This window comes from Anguilla rostrata, chromosome 2 (assembly GCF_018555375.3).
Source record: "Anguilla rostrata isolate EN2019 chromosome 2, ASM1855537v3, whole genome shotgun sequence".
In the NCBI taxonomy this organism is placed as follows: domain Eukaryota; kingdom Metazoa; phylum Chordata; class Actinopteri; order Anguilliformes; family Anguillidae; genus Anguilla; species Anguilla rostrata.
The window spans coordinates 12,440,935-12,453,650 of NC_057934.1; the positions used below are offsets into that span (position 1 = coordinate 12,440,935).

Here is a 12,716-nt window from a genome sequence, read left to right on the forward strand (position 1 = left end):
CACACAGATACACACACATACACACACCCGCACCACCCCTATCACATACAAACATGTGCACAGATACACGCAGGATCACACTAACACACACACACAGATACACACACATACACACACCCGCACCACCCCTACCACATACAAACTGAGCACACATACACCAAACACACATACACACACACCCACACACAGATACACACACCCGCACCACCCCTACCACATACAAACATGAGCACACACACCAAACACACATACACACACACCCACACACGAACACCCCATACAAACATGACACAGACACACAATACACAACACGAATACACATACACACACCCGCCACATACAAATAGCCTACATGCACACATACACACAAACACACACATACACACAAACACACACGCACACATACACACCACCTGTGCCACATACAAACATGAGCACACATACACACAAACACACACACCCACACCACCCCTATCACATACAAACATGTGCACAGATACACGCAGGATCACACTAACACACACACACACACCCGCACACCCACACACACACAAAGAGAGTGAGTGAGAGCTACTGCAGATTATCCGGTGGCAGCGGGAGCAGGTAGCGGCAGGAAGTGCTTGTGGAGGAGCGCAGACGGGGTAATGAAGGGCTGCAGGAGCCCGGGCACGCTACGCTACGCTACGCGGCGCAGCGCTCCACCCGGGCCGTCACGCGCAGGAGCCACCACGGCTACGCCATGATCAAAGCGCTTTCCCACACGCACGAGTACGGAGAGATATCACCCCCACCGCACCCCACCCTCCACCGCACCCCCAGCACATCACATCACACACATTTCATCTCCGATACCAGTCTTCAGCAAAAATAAAAAATCCCTTTTTTTCTTCTTTCTGCCGGGTCTCATTTCGTTATGGAAATGGAACATCTTTGTCTCGGAGATCAAAGGCGGCTGAAAACGCCTCAACTTCTCTGGAGGAAATGCAGGGTATTTTTTTGGGGGTTTTTTTGTTTTGTTTTGGGCTGAGCGGCGCGTCTGCGGAGGAGATAACTCTGCGAGCCGCGCGCCGGTGGCCGGGGTCACCGCTGCACAGCCCCGGGCCTGAACGCTAAATCTCCCGCCTGTCACTTACGCAAATCTCAACATTCCAGTTCCCCCGCCTCCCAGCCCTCCGCACAAGGTTATTACACGGGCAGAAACCAAAACAAGACCGAGGGGGTGGGGAGAGAGGGAGGGAGGGAGGGAGGGAGGGAGGGGGAGAGACAGAGAGAGAGAGAGACAGACCAACCACAACAAAAAAAGCGACATCACAGGTGCAACAAGACAAGCTTGTTGGACTGAGCGAGTTTTGCCAAAGCATTTTAAGAATGGCATTTTCATTTCTTCTCTCTTCGAGTTGTCAACAAGGCGACGCCGTTTTTCTTGTCACTTCTCCTGACTGAAGCGCGCTGCCGTATGAGAAGCGTGTTCCATTTACGCGGGGCTGAGGAACAAAAATGCAGAGAAGCGGCTGCCATCGCCAGAAAAAAAAAAAAAAAAGGTTTCACCTCTCCTTTCTCTCCTTCTAACGGCCTGGTTTGTAAAGGCAGGCTGCAGTGAGATATTTTCGGCCTCTCCCGCCCCCTGTGTGAGATTACAGCAGCGGAACACAGCAGAGCACGGCGAGAGGTCACTGAAGTACAGTCCCAGAGAAAGACTGACTTCAGCGCAGCGCGGCGCGGCTGTCCTGGGACGCAACTCAGCCGAGCTCAGTCTGAGACCGCTCATAATCGATAGCGCAGCGTAATCTCTAACCCCGGCGAGAGGGCCGGTCCCGTGGATTACGCTCGACTGACGGGGGGGCCGGGTGGCCCGGGGAAGATCCCCCCCCCCCTTTTACCGCAGGCCTCCAATCCCTTTAATCTGTCTGGCAGCTGCTTACTAGACCTACACGGCCAACCTGTCCTGAGATGTCACCGTGGAAACCGCTCCCTCCCCCGGCCACCGCGGTGTTAGCCGAAGCTAACCCTTGCCCTTCTGCTCAGACCACTTGGTTTCTCTTTAAATAAATGACCCGCTCTTGCTCAAAGACAAGAACAGGAAATGAAAAGAGAATGAAGACAGAATTTACAAATATGTTTACAATGTTTACATAATTTACATTATGGCAGTCAAAACATTATTTATGTAGCATAGTTTAGAACAAGTTTCTTTATCTACTTCCCTGTTTCATTAGAGAACTGTAGCATTCGGGGCTAGCCTAGCGACCCTGGTGCTACTCAGACCCTGCCCCAGACCAGCCTGTGATCCAGGCCTATATTCTCAGCTGCCCATCAAGGAACTCCCTCTAAGAGTCCTGCTGTAATTCCCCGGCCTCCATCTGCCACTCCAGCTCAGATTAAAGGCCTCAAAGCACATCACACAGCCTGAGACTGATAACACTGCAGCCCCCCACACACAGGCTGCTCAGCCCCTCACACAGGCTGCTGAGCCCCTCACACACAGGCTGCTCAGCCCCTACACACAGGCTGCTGAGCCCCTACACACAGGCTGCTGAGCCCCTCACACACAGGCTGCTCAGCCCCTCACACAGGCTGCTCAGCCCCTCACACACAGGCTGCTCAGCCCCTCACACACAGGCTGCTCAGCCTCAACAAGCTGCTGAGCCCTCACGGTGCTCAGCCTCACACACAGGCTGCTGAGCCTCACGATTCCCCCTCCACAGCCTGTGGCCCTACACAGGCCTAGCTTCACTGGCTGCTCAGCTCCATCACAGGCTCTCCCCTCACACAGGCTGCTGGCCTCACCAACTGCCTCAGCCTCACCACTGCTAGCCCTCACACACAGGTGCTAAGCCCTCACACAGTGCGAGCCTCACACACGCTGCTAGCCTCAACAGACTGCAGCCCTCACACACAGCTGCTGCCTCCAGGCTCACCCTCACACACAGGCTGCTCAGCCCCCACACAGACTGCTGAGCCCCTCACACACAGGCTGCTGACCTCCTCACACAGGCTGCTGAGCCCCTCACACACAGACTGCTGAGCCCCTCACACACAGGCTGCTGAGCCCCTCACACACAGGCTGCTGAGCCCCTCACACACAGGCTGCTGAGCCCCTCACACACAGGCTGCTGAGCCCCTCACACACAGGCTGCTGACCTCCTCACACAGGCTGCTGACAAAACCGCCAGACACACCCAACGTAAAACGGCGGCCAGAGATGGTGGCCGTGCCTGCTTGTATGTACACACACACGCACACACACACACACACACACACACACACTCGCGCAGAGACAGACGGACAGCAGGACAGAGCTCTACGAGAAAGCCTGCTGAAGACAGAGGCCTAATCCCCGCCGTGGCACCGGCGCGCGTGTGAAGACACATCCAGAGCCCGCAGCGCCGCACGGCGTGCGTGTGTGCGTCTGGGCCACATCTCTCTAACGCCCAGTGGACCTCAGTGGGGTCAGTAACCCAACCCAGTGGCCTTTCCCCCACAGGTAAACCGCCTGGCCGTCTCGCTGAGTGCACACGCCTCCCAGCTGGATCCTCCACGCGGCTGACGCCCACGAGCAGAGCCCGTCGCACACGCACAGTCACCGGAGCACGAGCGGAGGAACATGACTAATGAAGAGACTGGAGAGCGGGGCCCGCGACGCACGGCTCTCAGAGCCACAATTACAGCGCCGAGTCAGTGAAGTACAGCAACGGAGAGAAAAACAACCCCCAGGCTTTACAGCTGAAGGCTAGCGGTCATAGCAGAGCGTGGGCTACAGAACCGCAGTCTCTGAGTCCTCTGAGGGCTGCTTTTGTCCCCGCGCCGCCGCTCGGCTGTTATTTTAAGGGCGGCAGGTGCGGCGGCTCGGCTAACGCTGCCGCTGAGCCGGCGCGCCAGCAAAAAAAAACCTGACCTGCGCCGACTCACGTGACTTAAGGAAGTTGCCGAGGAAGATCCGCGCGTAAATAACCGCCAATCGTGACACTAATTACCAAGTTACGCCGCACTTTCTAAAAACGGAAACGGCGTCTTTTCCAGCTGTCTGAAAGAGAAATATGAGAGACGGCACTACTGAGCGCTAAATCTACTTACACTTTTCTTTTTTTCAGCCAGCAAGAACAAATGCATTTGAGTACTAATGGACTAATGCGCATTGGTTATTCCAATCGAATAACACGCAAACGTGCACACGCACACAGAAACACAAACAAATACACACACACACACACACACACACTCATGGTGCACATACATGCACGCACGCGCGCACACACACACACGCACACACACACTTCTTGAGCACATACACCGGCACATATAAACAGAAATACACACACACACACACACAAACACACAAGCCGTTCCCAGTAGCAGCAGTGCAGCTGGCACAAGGCCTCAGAGACAGCAGAAAGGATGAACAGGTCAGGCTAATCAGCGGCGCTGGTGTGGCTCTCTCCAGACGTCCCTAAGCATCCTTGAGCTCACACAGGAAGTCACTCCAGCCCCAGACAGAGCCTCCTTTGTCTCCACTAACACGCCCGCCTCTGTGTGTGTGTGTTTGTGTGAATGCTTGTGTTGCGTGTGCACAAGTGTGCTTGTGTGCCTCTGTATGTGTGTGCCCGCGTGCATGTGAGCATGTGTGTGTGTGTGTTTGTGTATGCACATGTATGCGCGTGTGTTTAATCCATCACAAATAATTTTAACTGGGAGACGCAGTTCTCACACAGGGCTTCAGACAGCTTGCAGAAGGGCACACCAGTGAGCCTAGCGCAGAGCTAGCGCAGAGCTAGCACAGAGTGCACGAGCCACAGGAAGCAGTGAGACGCCAGGCAGCCACAGCCAGAGCGGCCCAGGCTAAGCTCCGGGCCGGAGGCAGAGAAGGCTGTGGAGACAGCAGGGGCTGTGTGTGAAACTCCCCTGACGGCGGTGGACTGAAATAACTACACAGGGCGAAAGGCCCAGCTGCGGGAGCTCGTCGACCGTTGCCCTGGCGGCACTGCGGTGAGCCAGAACCGGCTGTCACACCCGGGCCCTCCGAGGGCAGAGGAGCTGCGGCGGCGCTCTCAGATATTAACTCTGTCACCAGCGCCATTCATCACCGGCAGGCCCCGCTTCAACCAGCGCGCTGAACAGCCCCGAGTAAATCAATCAGTCAGTCCGGCCGGCCATCGGGCCAGAGGACGCCGCGTGGGGTTCCCAGCACGCTGACCTAACACGGAACACCTTTCTTAAGTGTTCGGACGTCCTCTTCCCATCTCCAGAGCTGTCGTGCGGCAGCGAAGGACGTCCTCGACATTAATTTGAAGAAAAATAAATTGAAAAAAGGTTTTTTTTTTTTTTTTTTAACGCGACACAATTTTGATGACTTTTCCGTGCGCTCTTCTCCTTTCCGCCGCATTTTCACATTTCTAAAATAACTTCCTGCGAGAGAGATATTCCCCACGGCGCGCTTCCTCTGGAAAGCGAGCGGAGGAGCAGTTAGCATGCGCCCACAGCCGAAAAGGCCCATTTCTGTGGTAGGTAACTCTCTGAATGGTTAACACCGAAACGGCTAGCGTCGGAGCTAAGCTGGGGCGCTCAGACGGTTTGTCTTGTGATGGTGAAGGTGCTGGGGAGAGGGCCAGTGGACCAGCCTCTGTTCCTGTCGCTAGTCACAGGAGCGCTCCGACTCGCCGCTCCCTGTTTGTCAGGACTGATGTCAGGGCGCATGTTACCCCGGCCAGGCCCGCGCTCCCCGGGTCCTCCCCGCAGCCGTCCGCTGAGAAAGCCGGAGTGGAAAAGCCGCGCCCCTCGAGACGGAGCGGTGGAAAAGGGATGAAAAGCGCGGCTGTAAATAACCCAGCGGCCACAGCGGCACACGCGTGTCCTCTGAGCACACCAACCCAACGGCAGAAACGCCAGCCAAAGAGAACAGCCGGCAAGACTTCATTATTTTCATTTCTAGTCAAAGAGAGTTTATTACAGTGTACCCTCCCCACCACACCCCGCCCCCACCTCACCTCACCTCACCTCAAACCAACCGCTCCTGTCACTCTGTGTTACCGAGGGAAAGCGTCTCCTCGTGAAGACGCTTTCTCTTCCAGCGCTCAAAGGACGCTTTGCGCTCAAACCACCAGACTTCACAGGGAACGGGGACTCTGGATTATATATAGTCCTGCTAACTGGAGCAGGACGCACCTCGTAAGCACAGTACTGTACATCCAGTTCATTCTTTAGTTTTTTTCCTACGCCGCTTATCCCTCTAAAAATCTATACGGGTCGGTCTTTTTGGAGTGGGGAAACTGCTCCCAGCGTTACTAAAGCTTTAGAATGAGGACAGAGGCGCCGGCCGGATGACGTCCTTCTGAAGCGAAGCGTCAGGCTAACGGCCAGAAGGGTAGAGCCGAGCGGCCGTTAGCTCTAATGCTAGCTCTGCGCTGCGGCCTGACGTGGGCTTCTGGGCTTCTGGAGCGGAGGCGGACCGCCAGAGCCGGGGCTCTCACCTGGGCCCGGTGAGCGACCGCACCAGAGCTACGCCGAGCGCCTGCCTCTCAACAAACCAGGCTCCCCTCTGCACATGTGCAGCGTTAATACCGCTCTAACAGAGCACGTACGAGTCCACTAAGGGCCATAAAATGATGTTCTCTCAGAGTGGACTTAGCATCGGACATTTTGCTGCGTGCGTACAGCCAGACAGGCTGGCATTAGAAAGGGCCCACAGGCCGCCTGGCGGTATGTTTAATTGCCCCTCATCTTACCACAAACCCCGGCAGTCAACGCTCTGCGGGAAACAGGTCAGCATGTGCTCGACCGCGGTTAGAGCGCAACCCCCCCCCGACCAGGTTAAAGCTCGCCGTGTTTGCGTCAGTCAAGCGTGGGGGGCGGGGCTTCCGGAAGATTCCGATCGGTCTGGAGGAGCTTCTTGCAGCGCCGGCTGTTCCCGCCGCCGCGGCTCGGTGCAGGTGCGGAACGTGAGGCAGCAAAGTCCACGCGCACCCGCGCGCCGCGGCAGCGACAAGGAAGTGGTCATGCAACCCGATCAATCGCGCCGCCGCCGACCGGGCTGCATAACAGGAGCCCTGCATCGCACCCGCCCCAGGTGCCCTGACCCCGTACCAACACCAACGACACCAACGACACACACAGACAGCCGCCCATGCGCCCGGTCCCCACAGCAACGCGCTCACCTCAAATTACCCCGTTAAAATACTGAGCCGCGCTCGCTGGAATGAGTGGCGCTGGAGCACAGGCCCAGCCACAGCAGATACGCTCCTCTCCTTCTCCCCCTCAGCGCAGAAGGGGAAGAGAACGGGGGGAGGCGAGCCTCTCAGCCTTCCGTAATTAGGCCAGACACGGCGTGTGGGCAGAAGAAAGGCCGGGGGCAGTGTCCGAAACAGGGTTTCTGGAGTGGCGACGGAAAGCTCCGGACTCTGTGGATACCTGTCCTGGGGGGGGGTGGGGGGGGCAGACGGTAATGAGAGCCGGTGCTCTGTTGCGCGTGGCGGGTGGGAGGTGCAGACGGGAGCGGGGCACTGAAAGGCCGTGCCTCTGCATTTTAAACGCGCGGTGGCGGGGCGGGGCAGCGCTGGGCCTGGGGCGCGTCCGCGCGCTCGTCTGTCTGATGCCGGCCGCGCCGCGCGGTCCTGGCCGGCCCCCTCCCTCGGAGCCGCCGGCGCGCTGGAAGGCTTTGAGAAAGCGCTTCCTTTAATGACCAGTCGGCTGCAGACAAAGCAGCGCGGCGGAGATGAGCTAGCGCGGCGGCGCGGCTAGCGTGGGATCGTCAGTGGGGAAAAGGCTGAAGTGACTCCAAACCCCCCCCCCCCACCGCCCCCTCGCCCCCAACGTAACCTTCACAGGCCGCCTCAGCAAAGCGCCCGCACCTCCGAGTAATGAAATGTGTGCTGACTGAGGCAGAAGCCCCCCCCCGCCCCCCCTCCGCCAGCACGTCCTTTACCGTTCCCCGTCCCCGCTCGCCTCCCCCCCCGCCCGCACGCGCCCGGTTTACGAGCCCCCCGCCAAGCCCTCGTAAAAGGGGGGGAGGAAGAAAAAGAACATAAACACGGCCAGCGGCGGCCTCAAGGACAAGCGGAGCGGAGGGGGGGGAGAGAGAGAGGGAAAGGAAGTGAGAAAGGGGGATGAAAACAAGGCTTAAGGTCGGTCCCTGTGATGTCACCTGTCAAGACAGACTCGCTGGAGAGCGGGCTGGGAGGGGGGGGGGGGGATGGGGGGTGGGCAGGCGGGGCACTGACGGTGCAGTTTCATGACTCACTCTGCCTCTCTGCAGTGCGGGGGCGGCCTGCCTGCCTTTGGCAGCAGTACAGGGACAGAGAGAGTGAGAGAGAAAGGGAGAGAGAGAGGGGGAGGGAGGGAGAGAGAGAGAGAGAGAAAGAGAGGGGGAGGGAGGGAGAGAGAGAGAGAGAGAGGTTGCTCGCCCAGCTCGGGAGCCCTGGGTCTCTGGAACAATCTGGACATGTGGTGTAGGAGTTACGGCCGGGGCCCAGGCTGGCTGCTCTGTGCTCACAGGCACCTCCCCGGCTCTGGCCTTTCTCTCCCCCTGCTGCAAATTACACAGGAAAACCAGGAGTAGGAACACAGCCTCTCAGTCCCCCGCAGCGCTACAGCACAATCCCAAAGGACAGCGCTACACCCGTATCCCCACACAGTCAGCACACCCCCACAGCGCTACAGCACAATCCCAAACGGCCGCACTACACCCGCATCCCCACACAGTCAGCACACCTCCTCAGTGCTCTGTGCTCAGGGCTTTGGGTATTCCGGGAGCACCTTCGCCTCCTTAAGCAAATAAAAGCCCTTCCTGGTCTTAATGAGAGGCCGGCTGGGCCTTAGCTGAGCGCAGTGTGTGGAAACGCCCCGTCCCTTCCGCCACGCCGCGGCTGCTCTGGATGTTTCTCCGCCCTGTGAGCGCCTGTGTCTACAGCGGTGTCCTCTCTGCTTCTGGCACGGGGGGGGGGGACAGCGAGCGCGTCTGCTTCTCAAAACCTGACCGTATGTACCAGAGAAAGTACCAAACACGGGCCCGTGCGTCCACACCTGCAGCGTTTAACGCTTTCCTGCGACACGGTGAACCCTGTAAATAAACACCGCTGGAATATCTCCCGAGAGCCATATTAAACATTTACAGCGGCATGAGGCACGGCCAAGCTCAGATTCCGCCATCCGCCATGACCTTAGGACAATTCACCCTCTCACCTTCCAGCATGACTTTGCGTAGTATCTGGAGAGGAAATTATACCCCATTGTGTTTTGAAAACGTGTGACGCGCTCCAGGTCTCACATGAATAGGAGCCGTGTTCTGCCGACGCTTGTCAGTCGATCAAGAGCCGGCTGAACTAACAGGTCTCAAAATAAACCGGATTCCTGAATTTGGGCCATAAAGAAATAACATTTTCAGAAGCGAGCCTAGTCTAGCCTCGGCAAAATACGCTTTGCATCCGCACTGCACCTTTTATTTAGCTTCGGCTAATCTAGCCTTGACAGAATGCACTCCAGAGCCATAATATTAAGCTTCAGGATGTGAGAAATTAAAAGAAGGGGAGGGACAGAGGTCTGCAAACACACGAGGGCTAAAAATAAAAAGTGGGGGTGTGAGTGTGTGTGTGTATGTGTGTGTGTGTGTGTGTGTGTAAACATGTATTAGCCCCTACCTCTGAGGAGATGCAGCTGATGTTCCTCCAGTGGCCCTGCAGCCAAGGCCACCCAGGTAGAGACAGCAACGCAATCAATTACAGCAGCGAGAGGCGTCCCACACTCACACACACACACTCACACTCACACACCCCACCAGCCCCTCACCCCCACAGCCCCCCAGCCCCAGTCAGCCAGCCCCTCGGCCTCTCCGCCCCTCAGACAGTCCCGTCAGCCCGCAGAATGGATGCTGGGTGAAAAAGCAATCAGAGCCGGGCCAGAGGAAGAAATCCGGTCCCCAGCCGAGGCGCGGGGCGGGGTGAGGGTGGGGGGGGGGGTGATAACGTACAGGAAACCCACAGAAGCTTCGCTTCCTCCCCGGCCCCCCGCTCGCGAGGAGAAGCGAAACGGGCGTGAGCGCCTCCACTGCCGCAAGGAAGGACGAGAAACACAAGACACAAAGGAGCGGAGCCTCGTTCGGCCTGCCCGGGGGGGGGGGGGGAGGCGTGGGGGAGGTCGAGCGTCCCCCCGCCCTCCCGCCGAGGGGGCAGCGGAACCCGAGCTCGCCGCGGATGCAGGCCTGGCTTTGAAATGAAAGGCGGAGGAAAAGCGCCCTCAGCAACAACAACCGCTCCAGCCATCCGCCTGCATGCAGCCCAGCATGTACAGCACCATAAACACACACATAAAACAAGACAAAATGGCCGCCCTCCACTCCCTACAAGGAGTACAGTGTTCTGGAAACATCATCCACAATTTTAGCTAATTATTATTATTATTATTATTAACACTAAATCAAGTACACCCCACCTTATTCAGGTGCCTTCTTTATTTTTTAGCAGGCGGGCCGCAGTCTCCTGTGGTAACCGTAGGCTTCCTCTACGTGCCCGTCCTGATGCACGCTCAATACAGGCTAACCGCCGAGCCGTGTTCACCAATACCGCAGGAGCGCGACGGCGGGGGAGCGCCGGGGACCTCAGGGTCCGGGTCCGCCCGCGGAGACCGCCGCGCGCGTGAGAGAGAGAGCGTGTCCTCGGCCGAGTGCCTCAAATAAGGCGAAGGCGAGGTGGGACGAAAGCGGCAGCTCTGCAGCGAGACTGAAGAAACGGCTCCTGCTCCAGTCTGTACCAGCGCACTTATTCTGCTCCATTACTGAAAGGTGTACAGCACAGGCGGAGGGTCTCTGCTACGCTAAGCCAAGCTTTCCTGTAGCGCGCCGCTACAAAACTAGTGTTACCGGGGGCCTGAGCGCGGAGAAGAAAGCGCCCGCGCCAGAAGGCCCTCGCCGCGCGGAGGGGCCCGCCGCGGACGCCCCGGAGGCCCGCGCTCCGCCCGCCGCCCGAGATGACGGCAGAGGGCTGGAATCCCGGGGAGGAAGGAGGAAATATTACCGGCTGCCATCGGGGGATGAGTAACGGCGGAGAGGATCCAGCGGCCGGCCCCCGTTCTCCCCACCGCGCCTTTACTCATGTGGGAAAGCCATTTCACCACGCGGAAAAAGCGCTCCATCATTGGGCACAAACACGCTCCCCCCCCCCCCTTTTCCCTTTCTCCCCCCTCCCCTCCCCTTTTCCCTTCCCCCCCCCCCCCCCCTTTCCCTTTCTCCCCCCTCCCTCTAACGCACACAACGCGAGGTTTCCACGGCGGACTGCAGACTCCTTCTACAAACAACGGTCTGCTTGTTAAAGGAAAGATTAAAAGCCTCGTAATTTCGAGCCACTTAACATTCTGTAATCCAAATAATAGAAGTGCTGACTCGGCGAGAAATGGTGCATTGGGGGAGTAAAAAAAATAGAATAAATAAAATAAATAAAAAATTTGTAAAAAACAGCCGAGACGCGGCGGGCTAGCTCCAGCGGCGGACGCGCGCGGCGCTGGCCTTTTATGGCGCGCAGCGGAGGGGGGCGGGGCTCGCTGGGAGTGACTGATGGGCTCGCGCGGGGTTTCGGCGGCAGAGACAAATTAAAGCCAAATGGCCGCTCCGCCCCGCCCCCTGCTCCGCGCCGTGGAGTAATGCCGTTTCACCACAACGTGTTTTTTGCAGCACAGGGGGGCTTCTGTCCCCACCCCTCTGCATGCCTCAATAACCCAGCCGGATAGGCCCCCCCCCCCCACCCCCCCCTTCAAAGGGAGGCAGGGCAGAGCCGCCCCGGGCGCTCGCAGTATATGATTGCTGCCATTAAGCAGCCAGCTGTGCAGTTGGCAGTGAAGGATCATCTGTATATTCCTGGTCTCTGAGAACCCCCATCCCCCCCACAAAAAACTCCTTCCCCTCCCCTCTACAAACAGAAACACAAACAAACTGCACACAAACACACACACACAAATAAACTACATACACACTCGCACACACAAAACCTGCATACACACAAATGTAAACTACACACATAAACACAAATAAAACACACATACACACTAACAGAAACACAAACTACGCACACAAATACACGCACACACAAACATAAATCACACACACAAAACAACTTGCACATGATTGGCATACACATACACGTAAACACAAACTACACACACAAACACCAAACACCGCACACATAAAACGGATACACATAAACGATACGCAAACATAACTGACACGTGCACACGCGCACGCCCGCCAGGCAAACGCACACAGTACCCAGACATGGTCAGAGAAACACACGGGCTTACAGTATGACGGACAGACACACTGCTGGGTCCCGCACGGATGTGTTTACGCACAATATTAGGGGGCCTTGGTGTCCGCGGGCCGGAGGGAGCCGGACGAGCGCAAGCGGAGCCTCAGAACAAACGCAAACACAAACGGGAACGCGCCGCGCCGCGGAATGCGAGGAGACGCTAAAAACACAGAGAGGCCGACGAACACAACTCCCACAGACGGGCGGTGAGCTCTGCTTTCACTGCACAAACACATAAACACAACAGACAAAGACAGACCCGGAAAGAACGCTGTGGCTTCACTCATGTTATTCGACAACAACAACAGCAGCAGCAAACACGAACACGACAGCCAGATCTCCCTTGAAAACACTGCATATTTCAATGGGCTTTCTCCTTTTTTTAACGCATAAAGAAATAAAAAAACAACTACTGAAATGCCCTCTACTGACACG

At 57.3% G+C, this 12,716-nt stretch overlaps 1 protein-coding gene across 3 annotated transcripts in view; it reads right to left on the reverse strand.

The window, feature by feature from the left end:
* Positions 1–12,716, reverse strand: part of jmjd1cb (jumonji domain containing 1Cb) — a 101,092-nt gene that overhangs the window by 39,191 nt on the left and 49,185 nt on the right. The window lies entirely within an intron of this gene.